Below are 16,963 nucleotides of genomic sequence, written 5' to 3' on the forward strand. Positions count from 1 at the left end.
TCTATAGCACAGGCTTGTTACTAGCTAACTCTTACACTTAAATTAACCCATATTTCTTATCTATGCTTTGCCACATGGCTCATGTCATGTTACCTCATGTTCTATATGTCCTGCTTCCTCTGCAGCTGGCTGGCATCTCTCCTGACTCCATCCTTCCTCTTCCCAGAGTCCTCTGTGCCTAGCTGTCCCACCTATACTTCCTGCCTGGTTACTGGCCTGTCAGCTTTTTATTAACCAATGAAACTAATACATATTCACAGTGTACAGAAAGATTATTCCACAGAACTGTCCTAAAGCATAAACATGCAAGAGTCTTTCAACTGCTGAAGTAGTACACTAATATAATGGGATAGTAGTCAGAAATTAATATTAACATACATATGGTATACTGTAGCACATATGATCCTTGAAAATATGTCAAGTTAATGAAACCATGAAGAAAGTCCAGCATACATCTGATGTACAGAACGTTAAGCAAAATCAGATCCACAGATCCAGAAGGATTGCTGAATGGGGTTACCAGTTTAAATAGAAAAAGACTAATACTTAGTAGGTTTTATTCTCAATTTCATTTTCTAAAAGCAAATTTTATGTATTTGAATTTCTTTCTCAATGAAACAGTGTCAAACAGAAAAGTGGTAGCATATGTTAAAAATATTCACCTTTGGGGGCCAAGCATGTTTGAAATACCATCTCTTTCAGAGAAGCATGTGAGGGTTTGGCAATATATCTGAAATTTTATAAGGAAATATGGTATTAGGGGTCACTTACTCTGCAGTGTCACACATGTAGCAGGTGCCAGGATCTGGGTCTTTCTTCTTGCATTTTCTCCAGTCTGTGGTCCAGTGAGTGAGCATATCTGAGTTCTGGTTTGCTATGCTTCTGCTGTGGAAAGGGTGAATTCATGAATAAGGCTGGCAGAGGGGAGAAAGAATGGGGGGACTGTTCATGAGGACAGAATTTCTGCCTGGCCCCATTGGAACTATGATTCCTGGCAAACTAAACTGAAAATTGCAGAAAACATCAATTTTCTCATCTCACAGTGCATTATTAACTGATAATGTCAAATCTGGTCTGTCTGTGGCATTCTCATCTGGCACACTGAATGGGATTGCTCCTAGCTGAGGAAATGCTTCTTCTATGTCTATAAGGTAAGATTAGAATCCAGAGGCTGAGGATGAGGCATGCAAAGGTATGCCTTTCTCCTCAAAACATCATCATCATCAACCTGATAGTTTTTGGGGAAAGGCACACATTTGTATGGAATTACATTTTTTCCCCTGAAATTTGAGTCAACAAAGGTCTTTATTTCCACAAAACAGTTTAGAAAAAGTAGGAAATACTATTAACTTTTAGATATAAGAATTATTTTCAGAGTCATGATTATTAAAGTTGAATTGACTTTTAGATCATTATATATGCAAGGGGTGGGTATATTTGTATATTTTTCCAATTATAAGGAAATTTGAGATGGAATCCTTTTAAGAGACAAACTAGCTTCATCCATTGATAGTGATTATCTGCACAGAACATCTCAGAACATGGCACTTATTCTCTTTGAGTCTCATTTTCCTAAAAGAATCCCTGTGAACTAGCCCTGCAGATCCTTTCCAGCTCTTTGATTATGTGACACTGTCACCAGCAAGCAGAGGCACACCTGCTATGCTACAGAGAGTTCCAGGGAATCATTAATGATTATTCATGGTGAGGGAAGCTGGGGTAACACCGACTCTGAAAGCTGATCCTCTTTTACTGCAGAAGTGCACTCTTGTGTTACAGTGTTTTTGTACATGAGAAATGCCGCCTGCCGGTCCTTGAAGGTCTCTGAGCACATTCTAGAGATCTACTCTAAAACATTTTATATATACTTAAAAACACAGCACTGTGCACTTAACAATCAAGAAGGTAGATCTTATTAACTGCTGATAACATAAAAAAAAATAAGACTAAGACCTAAACAAACAAATGGACACCTGGAAACCTGTGGAGATGAGAGATGAAGGTATCTCAATTTGTCGAGATGGTTTCCTGTGTGTGTGTGTGTGTGTGTATGTAAAACCTCATCAAATTGAAAATTTTATAGCACTCATATCCTGATGAAACTGTTTATGAAAAGCATTCTTTCATTATGACCCCATTCTTTTCATTATGATCCTTGTCTCGTGGGTCCTGAATTTGGAGGAGCTGAAAGAACAAGCAAGCAGCAAGCAGTACTGGAAAACATTGAAGAAAATTTCTAGGAGCTTATCATTTTTGTTGATAGAATTACTCTAGACCAATTTTGCCTTAATTATTGCTTATAATTCTCAGAGTTTCTGAATGAACCTGCAGTGAGTAATGACAAACTAAAGAGACTGAGTTTTGAACCTTACGACTACTTAGGAGACTTCAGAGTCTTTCTGTCCCTGTGATCACATTTTATAGTTAAAAGAATAAAATTTCTAAGGGTAATACACTTTCAGTGAAACTTTTTGAGGAAATAAAAAAAATACTAAAGAGAAAATATCAACACATGAATTCTTAGCTGAGTATGGTAGCATGTGCCTGACATCTTACCACAGGGAGACTGAGGCAGGAGAACTGTGAGTAAGAGGAGACACTATATCCCCAAATCCCTCCAAAAACCATGCTAATACTTGAGCTTGCAGAGATATTCTAATGCAGAGGGCACTGAGTTAATCTGAGTGTGTATTTTCATTCAGAATAATGTAATCTCTTCCTTCCTTCCTTCCTTCCTTCCTTCCTTCCTTCCTTCCTTCCTTCCTTCCTTCCTTCCTTCCTTTCTTCTTTTTTCTTTCTCTTTCTAAACGAGGTTATGGCTAGCCTGTGCAACTTAGTCAGACCCTATCTCAAAATGAACAGTTTAAAAAAGAAAAAAATAAGGCTTGTCTAGCATTTTCAAGTCTCTAGGGGTAATTGCCAGCACCATTAAGACAAAAGAAAACAAAACCAGAAATCTACCACCACCAAGAGAAGGAAACCTCCTAACCTCTCCAGAGTGTGGAATGAGAATAATGTGTCTGAAGCTTTTTTTTCCCCCTCTAACTTTATAAAAATTGATACGTGGAAAGCATTGTAAACTATTAACTATCAAACCACTGTTATAAGACTCAAAATTCCGCATACTAAAGAAACCAACAAAAACCCCTTTCATTGAGGAATTGAAAATCTGTACATTTAGAATATTTGAAGGCTAAATTTCAGACATCTGGATAAAATTAAACCCCATGATTTTAACAATAATACAACAAATCTCTAGATAGTTTGATCAAAACATTTACTTCTGTATTGATGACCCAAATGTGGATAGCTCTGACAAGACTCTGGGTAGTAATAAATATGTTTTTTCTTACTTTGGGCTCTAGATTTACCTGTTAAGCCTAAATCTAAGTGTGTGAATTCAGTAGCTGTGAGAAGTGCTGAAAATGATGGGCTGTGTGGCTGAGTGGAAGCTGTGGAGTAAAAGATTTTCAATTACTGAAAAACTTATCAGTTCAGACAGATACATCTTATTACCTTGTTCCTAGGTGTCCATACTAGAAATGACCTTTTAATTGACTTTTTTTGTACTATTTGAATCTAGCAGATATTGATGGGAAATGTTTTGCCAAAAAGGTAATGTGAAGTAACTCGGAGGAAATAATGTCAAAAAGGTTCTACGTTCTGAGAGAAACATCTTGACAGCTGATATAGTATGTGCTACCGCCTGTTTCTTCTGTGCTCTGTGCTTGGTGTAGTTTATGATTCTGAGTTGCTAAGTAGGGAAGATTAAAAGTTCTTGTGTATGCCTGCATAATATACAAATTGTTTAGTCGTAGCCTATGGAAATAGAATTACTGTACAAATGATCAAAGCTACATATAAGCAAGGGTATCTGTAAGAACAGAATAGTAGGAAATCTGGAGCTATTGTCTTAAGTGCTTAGCAGGATGTTTCCACCACATCTGATGCACTTTCTCAGATTTTTTTTTTCTTGGCCTCATAAATGTGTCTCTCTCAGATTTTCCTCTACCTCAGCTCCTGGGGACAGACCATTCCAGGCAGAGAAAAAGAAATAGCAGATTCTCAAGGTGCAAGCAAGTCCAGCAGATGTCAGCATGTGGAAAAGGGCTCCTATCAAGCAATTGGAGTAATCAAGGGCAGACACAGTCAGGACAAAGTCAGGCAGGCAGACAAGACCTTGTCTGGATCCTATTATCAGAGCGAAGCAATCACTTGTGTGTTTTAATCTAAGGGGCACCTGATCTGATTTGCCTTTTGAAGGCTGATTCTGGCTGCTGCATTAAGGTGGGCTTTGGGGAATGCATAAAAATAGGATACCTGGAAAGAGGTTATCTGTGGGGGAAAATATGGCAATGCTTTAGTCAGGTGTGAGTTATCGAGACATCATAAGGGACAGTCTTGTTAATAGTGACTGTCTTAGTGAAGGTTTCTATTGTTGTGATAAATACCAGTAAGGAAAAGCAGGGCAGGAGCTCAAGACAGAAATCTGGAGTCAGAAACTGAAGCAGAGCCATGGAGAGATGCTGTTTACTGGCTATGGCTTGTTCAGTAGGTTTCCACATGTGTGTGTGTGTGTGTGTGTGTGTGTGTGTGTGTGTGTGTGTGTGTGTGTGCAAGTGCCCACAGGACCAGAAAAAAGTTGAGGATCCTCTGGAGCTAGAGCTGGGGGGTAGTTTGTGAGCCTCCTAGTGTGGGTGCTGGGAACTGAACTCAGGTCCTCCAGAAGAGCCAAAAAGCTTAGCAACTAAACTATCTCTCAAATCTCTTAACTTACATTTTTTAAATTGACTTACAAAGTTATAAGGTTCTGTATGGATTTTTCATGCAATTTTCCTTTGGTTAACCCTTCCTTTCCCCCCTTACCTCCCTGCCCCCCACAGTTAGCCCTGCTTAAACTTTCCACACCCCAAATACTCTCTGTTTTCATATTACCTCCATCGTACTATCACCTTTCACTTCAGGTATCCACACTCAATGGCTTTTTTTATATTTCCTTTCTTCCTACAGGTAGGTACCACAGGTTGAACACAAAAATCTGAAGATTTGAAGAGAGTATCCATACATGATTAGTGAAACATGGTATTTATCTTTTTCCGTGTCTGGGTTACCACACTCAATATCATTTCTTTTTGTTGCTGTTGTTGTTTCTACTTGAAAATTTGTTTAATTTTTCTTCATAGCTGTTTTGATTGATTATCTATTGTTTAAATAGGGTTATTTATTTTCTTTTTTTATTTTATAATTAATTTAATTTTACATATCAGCCATGGATTCCCCTGTCCTCCCTCCTCCCACCCCCCAGCCTTCTCCCTCAATCCTCCCCCCATTCCCACCTCCCCCAACGCAAGGTCTTCCCTGGGGATTCAGCTCGGCCTGGTAGATTCAGTTGAGGCAGGTCCAGATGATTAGTTCTTTGAGCTCTTTTGTTTTCTAGATATTAATCCTCTATTGCAAGTATGGTCTGGCAAAGATTTTCTTCAGTTTTATAGGCTGCCTCTTAATCTGAGTGACAGTTTTCTTTGCTGTACAGAAACCTTTGAATTTCATGAGATCCTATGTGTCAATTGTTAGTCTTATTTCCTTAGCTACTAGAGTCCTATTCAGAAAGTCTTTGCCTTTGCCTATATACTAAATGTCCTCCCTACTCTTTTCTTTAACAGTTTCAACGTATTGAGTCTTGTGTTGAAGTCCTCAACGAATTTTCAGTTGAATGGTGTTCATGGTGAGAGATGAAGGTAGAGTTTTATTTTACTACATATTCATATCCATTTTCCCAGCATGATTTGGGTGAGCTAGTCAAGGCAGTGCTGGAGAGCTCATTCAGGTAGGTAGTGAAGATAAAGGAAACCTGGTGGGCTGACCAACCCAGTTACCACCCAGACCCAGAACCAGGGCTGTGAGTTGACCCACCCCAACATCCACCACATTTATGAACTGTTGCAGCATGAGAAGTGGACCGACCTACAGATCCAAAACAGCAGGATCTCCGTGACATAGGACAACAACAGGATATACAAAAGGAGCCCCAGTGAGAGCTTATTATCAGTGGTGTAGCAAAAAAAACCAGAGGCCTCGTGCCAGACCAATGACTCATGGCAATGAACACTTGCAAGGGAAGATGAGTGGCCACTGATCCTTCATAAAGTAGTTCTCCAAACTCTCAGCCTGGCCTTTCAGCTGGTTTTAGGTAGTGAGGGGTTGTGAGCTTGCAAAGTTGTCATAGTAGACTGTATTAATATATGTTTTATTTTTTTTTTGTGTGTGTTTTGCCTGTTTGTCAGCATGAATTGTTTCCTCCAGTTTCTATCTCTCCCATTTTCCATACTTGTATGTGAGTCTTCCTGGTAAGTTGTTTTCACTTGGAATTTATTTTCTACAATAGTATTTAGGAGGAAAGCCAACTGCAATATCAGAGTGATTTGGGAGGAGTTTTCTTGTCATGTTGTGGTTGGAGATGACAGATGGACTCCACTGCTAGAAGATGAAAATAGTAGAGAAAATATTATAGAGTAGGTACAAAAAAACCCCATGCACGTACAAGCTTTTTCTAGTGCAATATAAGCCAAAACACAGCCAAGCAAATGATGTACAAAAATGCAAAGAAAATAAACAGGAAATAAAGATAGAAGCATCTAGATCCTGAATCACTATTTTCCCAGTGCTTTTGAATGAAATATTTTCTGAAGTTGCTGCTTTCTCTTATAGACCTTAGGTTTCAAATCTAGAAATAATCAAATATACCAATGATAAAATTTAGTTGATTCCTTTGTTTGGGAATTGTAAGCTCTTGTCACATCTGAAGGTAATACCTTTAAATCCTGAGATCTGTAGCACCATACATGACTGATCAGTCCCTTGGAGGGAGGTTAAAATGAATGTGAAATTTGAGTCATTTAAGTGGCATGTTTGGAGATCTTCATAAATATTGTAGTCTAAGAATAATCACATTTTTTTTCTGGTTGGAGCACACATGGAAATTCTTCAACAACGTTGATTCTATTTACCAAATTTAGCTCTAAATAAATAGCTGCAGAATGCTTTTTCTGTTTAAGTTTCATATGGGTATCATATTTAATTGCCCCATTATCTTTTAATGGTACCTTTGCAAAATAGAGTCTGCTTTACTGGCAAAAAACAAGTGGACATGATTAGAAAATATTTACCAAGTAGTCTTTTTATTTTCTTTTAGAAAATAACAAAACTGTGAAAAATATTATCTTTGACTAATGTAAATGGAAATCTCACTTACAATAAAGTGAACTCGGTACACATGGATATGTACACATAAAATCCACTTGTGTACCCCTTGTTCATACAAGCACATGATATTCAGTCATAACATGAGCTGGCAGAATTAAGCACGATATAGCTATTAGTTTTGTAGCTATTGTAAAATACTATTAGCTTTAATTAAGTAACAACAATGAAATTAATTGGTTTTCTGTAGTTCATAAATCATGCAAATATTATAAAGTTTTTTGTCTAATTAAGGCCATGACACATGCTATTTTTAAGGTTGAAAAGTAACAATTTGAATATAATAATGGAATGGATGTTATATATATTTTTATTATGACTTAATCATAAATGAATAGAGTACTTTGTTGTCTTGAGTTAACTTTTTGTTAACACATGCATTTTATTTAGTTGACAAAGCTATTTGAAAACAGAATGACAAACAGAGCTGTTTAGATATATAACTAAAGGTCCTTGCACTGCCCCTAAGGGAGTGGCATGAGTTTTCTGCTAGGTAGATAGACATTTTTAACAAAACACCTTGAGAGACCTCCTTATGTTAGAAAGAAGGAGGCCTTCAGGGTCTGCTTTGAAAGAGACTGATAACAGGGCTGTTCAGTATTAGAAATAAATGGTTATTTGAAGTTGAAAGTGAACCCAGTAGAGAAAAATGCCACAGAAACAAAGGCAAGTTTGGGATGGCATAAAAATGCCAAGAGTGAGAAATGCATAGAAGTGGAGGGATGGGAGGAGGAGCAATGAGAGGACCATACATGCCGCTAGGGTGGTTTCTTACCAGGCATGTGATCATCAACATCTTGTTTATCACACACAGTTTTTGTGTGACACACACACATATCTATCATCTATCTACCTATCTATCTATCTATCTATCTATCTATCTATCTATCTATCTATCTATCTATCTATCTATCTGTCATCTACCTATCATCTATCTATCTAGCTATCATCTATCTACATATATATCTATGTATCCATCTATTTACACACACATTATGCACACACGTATTCAAAAGTGTTTTTGCAAAATCTAAGTAAAAAGATATGTGCCAGATGGTGTTGAACAGAAAGTAAAAAAAAAAAAAATAACTAAGTTGGGTCAAAACTGAATATTAAGAATTTATCAAGAGAGGAGGGTAAAGTTAGAGGGGCAAGATACAAGCTTCTAGTTTTCAGCTAAATTCTGCCTTAGGAGATTTGATTTCTTCCTAACTTGAGACAATAGTTAGAGGAACTCAAAGCAGTCCAGAGTCTCAGCTGACTAGTCGGGATATTCTACTGGCTTTTGACTCTCCACACAAAAGGCATTTGACTCATATTGAGAAATGATAACCAAGTGCAGCAGGCTTTGTTCTGATTCATAGTGGAGTCAATTTGGCATTTCTGGGCTCCTTGGAGTTTTGTCTGTGAAACATTTCAAATATTTTAAAAGTCTAACAAAAATGAACAGCTTCTGAAAAGGTGACATGAGCTAACTAATCTGTCAAATATCTCCTCTGGAATAGAATTGTATCCACTCAGGTGATAATTCTGTAATAGTATCTCTTGCCTTGCAGAAGCTCTGATTAGCAGTTAGATGTCTTTGATGGAAAAAGACAGAGAAAACAATTATTAAAGATTTAAATTTCCATCTCAATTCTTTCCTGCTAGGTTTAAGCAAACTTTCTCGGAAGGCACACGTGGCTCTAACTGTGACTATGATGGCAGAATTTCAGGGAGTTTGTGGGTCTGTTGAGCGAGCTTGTGAGGGTGCCAGATTAGCCCCAAAGGATCTCCAGGTCTGGCATTGCCTGCTCAGTTCCTAGAAGATGAGATGTGGAGCAGCCTTCTGCAATTGAACCCACCAGGCTGCACTCTGGAGGAGGATCAGTCTAAATCTGAGATTTTCCCCAAACCTCCCCCAGACTTCTCATCCAGGAGGTTTGTCTAGTGTGTGGTGTCTTTCTGTCAGCCTTTGTGCCTTTTTCTTCATTGACTTTTTTTTTTTTGGGTACTTTTAATGATTGAAAATAGAGATAAGAATCCAACTTCTTGATTGTTTTTTAAGTAAAAATATTTGTTCAGTTACTTAGAATAGAAAAAAAAATAGTTCAAAGGGGAGTTGTTTATCTACAGAAGATATTTGGTTTCCACTTCTAGCAACCGTTTTAAAATTTTATATGAAATTTATTTTAATAGCTATACAAATTATGAAAACTGTACATAGTTAGGGTTTATGATGTGATATATGTTTAATTGTACAATATTTAAATTACACTAAATGTATCCATCCCCTCAGTTATTTATCATTGAGGGCAAAATGTTCAAAATCCTACTTTCTAAGCTTTTAAAAACATATAGCATGTTATTATTATTACCTATAGTTATTGAATCATCCAGTAATGCGACCGACCTTTTTGCTCATATCTGGCATCACTCAGTGGTATTTTGAGTATCACAAAATGTTAGTATTATATTTTAAATCACAAATGACATAGCATTTTGGGTCCTGCATACTCCAAAGCATTAGTTATGATCCTGGTCCTTGAAGTCCACCGCTGGGTTTGCATCCTTTCTTACTCCTTATTAAATACACTGTTTTTAATGAGTCAGTTCATCTCTCTGAGGCTGTTATTTCATTGCCTACCACCTAATAATGTCTTCATAGTAATTATTTGTAATTACAGTATTATTTTATTATATGGTGTCTTATTTCAAAACCAATTTATTCTACAAAAATAATAGGCTAACTCTATGCCATCAATTATTTTGGTAGGTTTACTTTGTGTTGTATTGCAATGTGAGAATAGCAGGATTAATTTTTCATTTTTTAATTGCTTGTATAAACTAGAATGGAAACTTTTCAGTCATAGAAAAAAAACAGTGAATGTTTACAAGTGAGGAGCAAAAGAAAATTTAATTATGATACATAATTTACCCTAACCCACATGAATTACTGTTTTTTTTTTTTTTTTTAATTTAACGACCATAGGAAAGAACAGACTTTGATTAACAGCTGAGTTCCACGTTTCACTTCAAATTAAATGCTGGAAGAAGCTCATGACCCCAAGTGAGATAAACCTCACCTGTGCTGCGATGGTGCTGAGAACATGCATGGTTTTCTGTGCTGCCCAAAGTGCTGAGTGGAGGCTGCCCAAAGACAGTGATGGACACAGGAGAGCACTTCAGCTACTCAGTGTCATTGAATTTCTGGAGGACAAGAGGGCAGCTGCGCTTGTTTGTGAACAAGGCTGGAGGTAGAATGATCTTGTTTGGCCCAGACAAGTACATAAATGTGAACAATGGAAAAAAGGGAAATACATTGAAGAGTTCCATAGTTCTGAGAAAGGATAATATATTGTGACCCTTCAGTGTGAGAGGCAAAACAATCGATTGGAAGCCTTTCCTAGTAGAATTGATAAAATTTCTCTGGTTTTTATCCACAAGCCTTCCAAATGTCACAAAACATTAATTTGATTATATTTTTTTAAAACTGAAATTGCAACGGGTGGTGACTGAAATGTTCCCTTCTAGAGTCTGGTAAGTTTGCCCCTTTAAAGTAGTGTCAAACCTACAATGGGTAGCTTATAATTTTTCTGTTTTGTGATTGTGCGAAAATAATACATTTTCAGTTGCAAAGGTATTTCAAAATTTGAATAGAGCTCCTTTCCTAGGCTGCTAATATAAGTATGATAATGTTCTGCAGCTGCATACCTGTGAGGAGAATCAACCAGAGCTTTACAGAGTATTGGGTACTGAGTTATGATGTTTGGTAGGTGTGCTCAAGGGACTTCAGACTCTCAATATTTTTAATTTACATGGCTTATCAAGACGTAATCTCATCTTAAGTGGAAAATCATCTTTACACATCACCATTTTAATTCCTTACTATCCTTATTTCCTTTTTATTGGTCTGCCTCTTAAGGCAAAATGTTTTGTATATTTTCATAGCCCTTCCATTACCTGTCCCTTGTTTTATTACTCAACAATTACTTCGTTTTATATATTAAGTTTATGATATATACACCTCAGATACCACTGCATATTCAAATTAATATGTGTGAATTACTGCTCCAGTTTAAGTGTTAGGAACTAAAGGTAAGAAAACTTAATAATATTTTGTGATAAAAGCTTTTTAGTCGCCGGGCGGTGGTGGCGCACGCCTTTAATCCCAGCACTCGGGAGGCAGAGCCAGGCGGATCTCTGTGAGTTCGAGGCCAGCCTGGGCTACCAAGTGAGTTCCAGGACAGGCGCAAAGCTACACAGAGAAACCCTGTCTCGAAAAACCAAAAAAAAAAAAAAAAAAAAAAAGCTTTTTAGTCATGAGGATAATATATTCTAGAAGCAAAATGAACTAACGCTTGAAGTTCCATGAAGTTTACAAAAAATGTTTTTGGAAGGTGCATTTTGGAATAGAAGTTGCAAGGGTTTTTTAGGTGTGGGGTGCTATACCGGGAGACCTGGTAATAATTGTGTGTGTTTAGACTATGGAATGTATGTTGGCATTTTGGGCAGCTAAGGCTGCATAAGTAGGTATTTTAATGATTTTATCCCACTGGTTGGAGAGAGCAATGAGAGGTTTTTAAGCACGCAGTGGGCTGCCTCATTTTTTTTCATAGCTTTCCCCAGCATCCCTAAGTTAATTATTCCCAAAACCTTACCTGCAGTTCTGACTTGCTTGTTATGCATCATAATTATCTTGGAAATTGCTGACTTGTTAGTGTATACATTTCCTGCTGTCTCTCGAACAAGTCCACTTTAAACAAACTAGCTTTGTCCTTTGCATAGCCCCTCCATTTTTTCTTCACTCCCTTGTTTCATAATGGTGACATTTCTCCACATTAGTGTGGTTTAGAGATCTGGTGCCATCTTCCTAACTTATTTTTATTCAGTTTTCCCATCACAATGTGTTCTGCCAATCCTAGCAATTTTGTTCCCATGAACTTCACGTTTTTCTCAGACCTCATTCATCATCATTCCAACTTTTCAATGAACTAGGTGGTTTTTTTCCCCTTCACTTCTAATCTACCATAAAGAAAGGCACCAAAACTTTGTCCTCCAAAATGAACCTCATGACATATTTTCTACCCTTAAAAATCTTTAATGGTTTCTTACCTCTCATAGAATAGCATTTAGATTCCTTAGTGCCATTCAAATTAGATGATTGCCATCTGTTTTCATTGCCCATTTGAGCAATCTTCTTCAGAAATATTTCTTATCAGGACCCATCATTTGCAATGCTTCATTGATGCTTTAAACATTGTCTTCATTCATTATATATTGTTTTGTATTAAAATCAACTTCATTCTTTTAATGTTGTATGCTTGTCTTAGTTAGGGTTTCTATTGCTTCAATAAAACACCATAACCAAAAAGCAAGTTGGGAAGAAAAGGGTTTATTTGGCTTATACTTCCACATTGCTGTTCATCACTGAAGAAAGTCAGGACAGGAACTCAAACAGAGTCGGATCCTGGAGGCAGGAGCAGATGCAGAGGTCATGGAGGAATGCTGCTTACTGGCTTGCTTCCCCTGGCTGCTCAGCCTGCTTTCCTCTAGAACCCAGGACCACCAGCCCAGATATGGCACCATCTACCATGGGCTGAGCCCATCTCCATTGATCATTAATTGAAAAAACATGACTCACAGACAGATCTTAGGGAGGCATTTCCTCAACTGAGGCTCCTTCTTCTCTGATGAGTCTAGCTTGTGTCAAGTTGATACACAAAACCAGCCAGTACAGTGTTATTATCATAATGCAGTTTTAGTTACCTACTCCTTTCCTGAATGGAGGAGGGAAGGCAATTCTGGCTTAGCTGAGCTCTCCAGCTTAGTTGTATCCTAGGCTGCAGTCAAGGTGTCAATTTGGGACTGCAGTCCTTTCCAGATTTGTTTGGTAGAATTTGCTTCTGCATGCATAATTTTATAGTAAGATTCTATTCCTCCTAGGTTGCTTGGTGAGATCCCTGGTTTATCATTGCCTTGGCCTTTCTTCATCGATGTGATCAAGAGAGGCAGAGACAGGAAACAAAAGCCAGTCTTTGAAAGCCTAGTGTTAGAAATGCCATTTTATTAGTTTTACCATGTCCTGTTTGATAGAATTATGCTACTAAGTTCAAGCTTTGTTAAAGAAGAGTGCAGTATACGCAGGCTCTGATATTAGATTGCTGAATGTCACACAGAACACTCATGCTTTTACTACCTTCAGATACCATCTGCTTTCATTGAATTGAAGATCGGCATCCCAGTGTCTCAGTTACTTTTGCTTTTGCTGTGATAAAATATTCTGACAAAGGGAACTTAAGAGGAGAAGTTTATTTTGGCTCACAGTTCAAGGCATCCTGACAAGGAAGTCAAGACAGCAGGAACTTGAAGCTTCTGGTCACATCTTACCCACACTTAGGAAACAGAGGGGGATAAAGATGCAGGCTGCTGCTTAGTTACCTGCCGTCATTCATATAGTCCAGGATCCCAACCGGGGAAGAGTGTCATTCCCAGTGGATGGGTCTTCCTACCTCTGTTAATTTAATCAAAATAATCCCCACACATGCCAAGAAGAGCCTCTTCCATGGGATCCTAGATTTCACCGGGCGGTGATTAACACTAACCATCATGCCGAGGTTACAACTCAAACTGAGGATGACAATGATTCCACTGGTGGTGATGTCTAACACACGTCTGTAATTCTGCCATCCTGGAGGCCGAAGGTCATGAAGTTGCCGCTGGACTGAGATAGGTAACAAGGCTGTCTCAAAAGTAAAAGTTCATCAGTGTTCACTTTTGACTAAAATCACTTAATTTTATTATTTAATTGAAGTTTGTTTTGCAGTAAAAGTGAGGAAAAAGTTAAAAGTTACTGAGTGAACCCCTTTACAACATGTAGCAAAGAATATTACACCATTCTGGGGCAAATGTCAGACAGGATAAAGTGGTAAAGATTATTCCATGGTATCGATGTCTCCGAATTTTACTTGAAATTAACAATAAAAACATCTAACTTCCAATTCTGTTAATAGTTTTTAACTTAAACATTCTCTCATCCTCTCCCTCTCCTTCTTTCCCCCCTCCCTCCCTTCCTCCCTCCCTCTCTCTCTTCCTCCCTTCCTCCCTCTCTCTCTCTCTCCCCTTCCCTGTCATACCTCCTGCCCCCATGCATAAGTAGGTACATGTGTGCCTGTGTACATCAGAGGACAGCTTGTGGAAGTTGGTTCTATGACTGAACTCAGGTGATTAGGCTGGTATAGCGAATGCCTTTATATATAGCCACTCTGCCTACCTCTATTTCACATTTTTTAATTTTGTGTAGTTTGATGTTTCTTTAGATGCTTTAAATTTGCCAGATGTTATATTTGATGAGGCTTTCTCTGGTAAAGACATGAATTTGAATTTGTGTTAGCTACTTGTGTAGCTAAAGAAAGCAAAAACAAAAACAAAAATGAAGTGTTCTTTGGGGCTTACAGTTCTAGGGGATACAGTACACCATGGAGAGGAAAGTGTGGGGAAGGAGAATAAGGACAAATGTTGATGTTCAGCTTGCCTCCTACTTTTTATCAGGTCTAGGATCGCCTTCCACATTCAGAGTAAGTCTTCCTTTCTCAGCCTTAAATTGTCTGGAAACCCCTTACATACAACCTCCACATGTTTGTTTCTTAGGCAAGATTGATCCAATCAAACTGACAATTATGATCATCCATGCTGTACATGTTGATAGTTTTGAAGCTGAGCTATATTTATAAGCTTTAAAATTTCAGAAAGCATGTAAATTTTCTTTATATTGGTTTAATATAGTTATTTTTTCCTGTGGTCTTGATGAGCACAAAAGTATTTTGAGAAGTGTTACAGTCTCAACTTTCAAGGACTATTATTAAATTTCATTTACTTTCACTTTCTATTTTAGAAATTTTATACTTTGACACCAATGAATTACTTATAAGCTTTCTAATGATATAAACAGATTAAAATAGTGTAATATGAAAAAGAATAAATTATTTTAGAATAATTCTTAGTGTAGGTTAAGGTTTTATTCATTACTTAGGTCAAAATGACCTTGTTTTTATTTTTTGATGGGTGCATTATCTGATTTGAGATGTTTGAGACAGAATAAAGCTTAATTCCCAGGAGCAGTGAAATAATTGCACTTTGAATTTATAAAATTCCCTTCCTTCTAAGCTGACAATTGTGATGGAAAATTTGCATTTGAACCCAGCAAACATGTAAATTTTAAAGTTTGCTAAATGAATTAAGTTGGAAATTAAAAAGGAAAAACACTACTCTCCTTTTGCCTTATTGAAACCATTAAATATGCCTTATAAAGCTATTTACTTTTTAGATAAAGTATTACCTAATTAAATTTTTCAGCTTCTTGTAAATCTCTTCAGATATTTCCTCTCCTGGAATCTCACTATCAGGTGTGTTTTTTTTTAAGTAAATATTTGAATTCTGCTTAGATATATATTATTATTACCAGGCTCAGTTATGCTGCTGTTTACCCTCCTTCCTCAACCCAAACCTAAGAATTACATGCATTTTTTTATTTAAGAATTTGAAGGTAGTATATAAAAAAGAACTTTTAAAATAATTGTAGATAATGCCTATTTTACTAAATTCCCAAATGTTCTAATCATCCCCAAAATGAAATAAATATGCTGCTTATTTCAGGAAAATGAACTGTTTGCTAAATGCTAATAATTACATAGTTGCTAAATTCTTCAGGACTGGGTTTGTGTATATCTTTTAACATTTACTACTTTTCGTCAATGGGAAAGATTTTATCCTAAGAAACAATGTTGGGGGACCAGCCCCCACCTTTTACAGGGTTCCTGTGAAGAGGAGAGAGGAATAAGGAACTTGTAGATAGAAGTATAGGCCTAGCCAATGAGAGGAAAGACAAAAACATAGGATAGCTTTGGGAGGACCTGGGTCAATACCCAACTGCGCAGAACTTTATTCAAAAGGGCTTTTTACAACAATGCCAAAGGGTGAGGCAAAAGACCTCCCCATGCTAGATACAACCAAATGTAGACCCTTCCAAACACCTGGCACCCAGGCCCATGGTCCAATCATCCTCTTATGCAGTCCTGCTGGGTAAAGCAAGCTCACATCTCACTAGGAAACCTCTGTGGACTCCCACAAAACAACAAAAATAAAAATGACAAAAATGTGCAATTATGACAAAGAGTCTAAAAGTATGTACATTTGCACACCCAGAACTTCAGCATTCAGTTCACACTTAAGCCCACACTGTGAAAGCCTTTTAAATTGTTTGCATAGTGAATCTGATTTCTTATAATTCATATCTACATTTTCCAATGTACCATTGAAATTAAGTGTTATCTTTAAATTTTTATTTTTATTCCTTTCATTTACTTTTTCCTGTGTGCCTGTGCGTGTTCACTTATAAACTATAGCATATGGATGTCAGAGGAGAACTTACAGGAGTTGACTGATTATTTTCTTCTCCATGTGAGTTTTGGAAATTGAACTCATCAGATTGGTAGCAATCACTTCATCATCTGAGCTACCTTGATTGATAGACTAACATTTTGGTGAAAAACAAACAATGAAATTATTATTAATTAACTTCTTGGCACTAAAAATCAAACATTGAAAAATTCATAAAAGTTTCTTTTGATTTTCTCTGACTAAATTGTCAGTTCAATGACTCAAATTGATCAAATTAATTAAAAATATAGGGCAAATACAATATATATTAAGTGTTTTAAAGAGA

At 37.1% G+C, this 16,963-nt stretch overlaps 1 long non-coding RNA gene across 1 annotated transcript in view; it reads left to right on the forward strand.

The window, feature by feature from the left end:
* The window catches only part of LOC128110775 (uncharacterized), a 119,755-nt gene that overhangs the window by 59,351 nt on the left and 43,441 nt on the right, over positions 1-16,963 (forward strand). Inside the window, exons 8-10 of the long non-coding RNA XR_008218325.1 lie at positions 5,011-5,082; positions 5,664-5,738; positions 10,232-10,496. This is a non-coding gene — a long non-coding RNA (uncharacterized LOC128110775). The remainder of the gene's footprint in view (positions 1-5,010; positions 5,083-5,663; positions 5,739-10,231; positions 10,497-16,963) is intronic.

Source organism: Peromyscus californicus, unplaced genomic scaffold (assembly GCF_007827085.1).
Source record: "Peromyscus californicus insignis strain IS unplaced genomic scaffold, ASM782708v3 Scaffold_15__1_contigs__length_86483966, whole genome shotgun sequence".
Taxonomy (NCBI): Eukaryota; Metazoa; Chordata; class Mammalia; order Rodentia; family Cricetidae; genus Peromyscus; species Peromyscus californicus.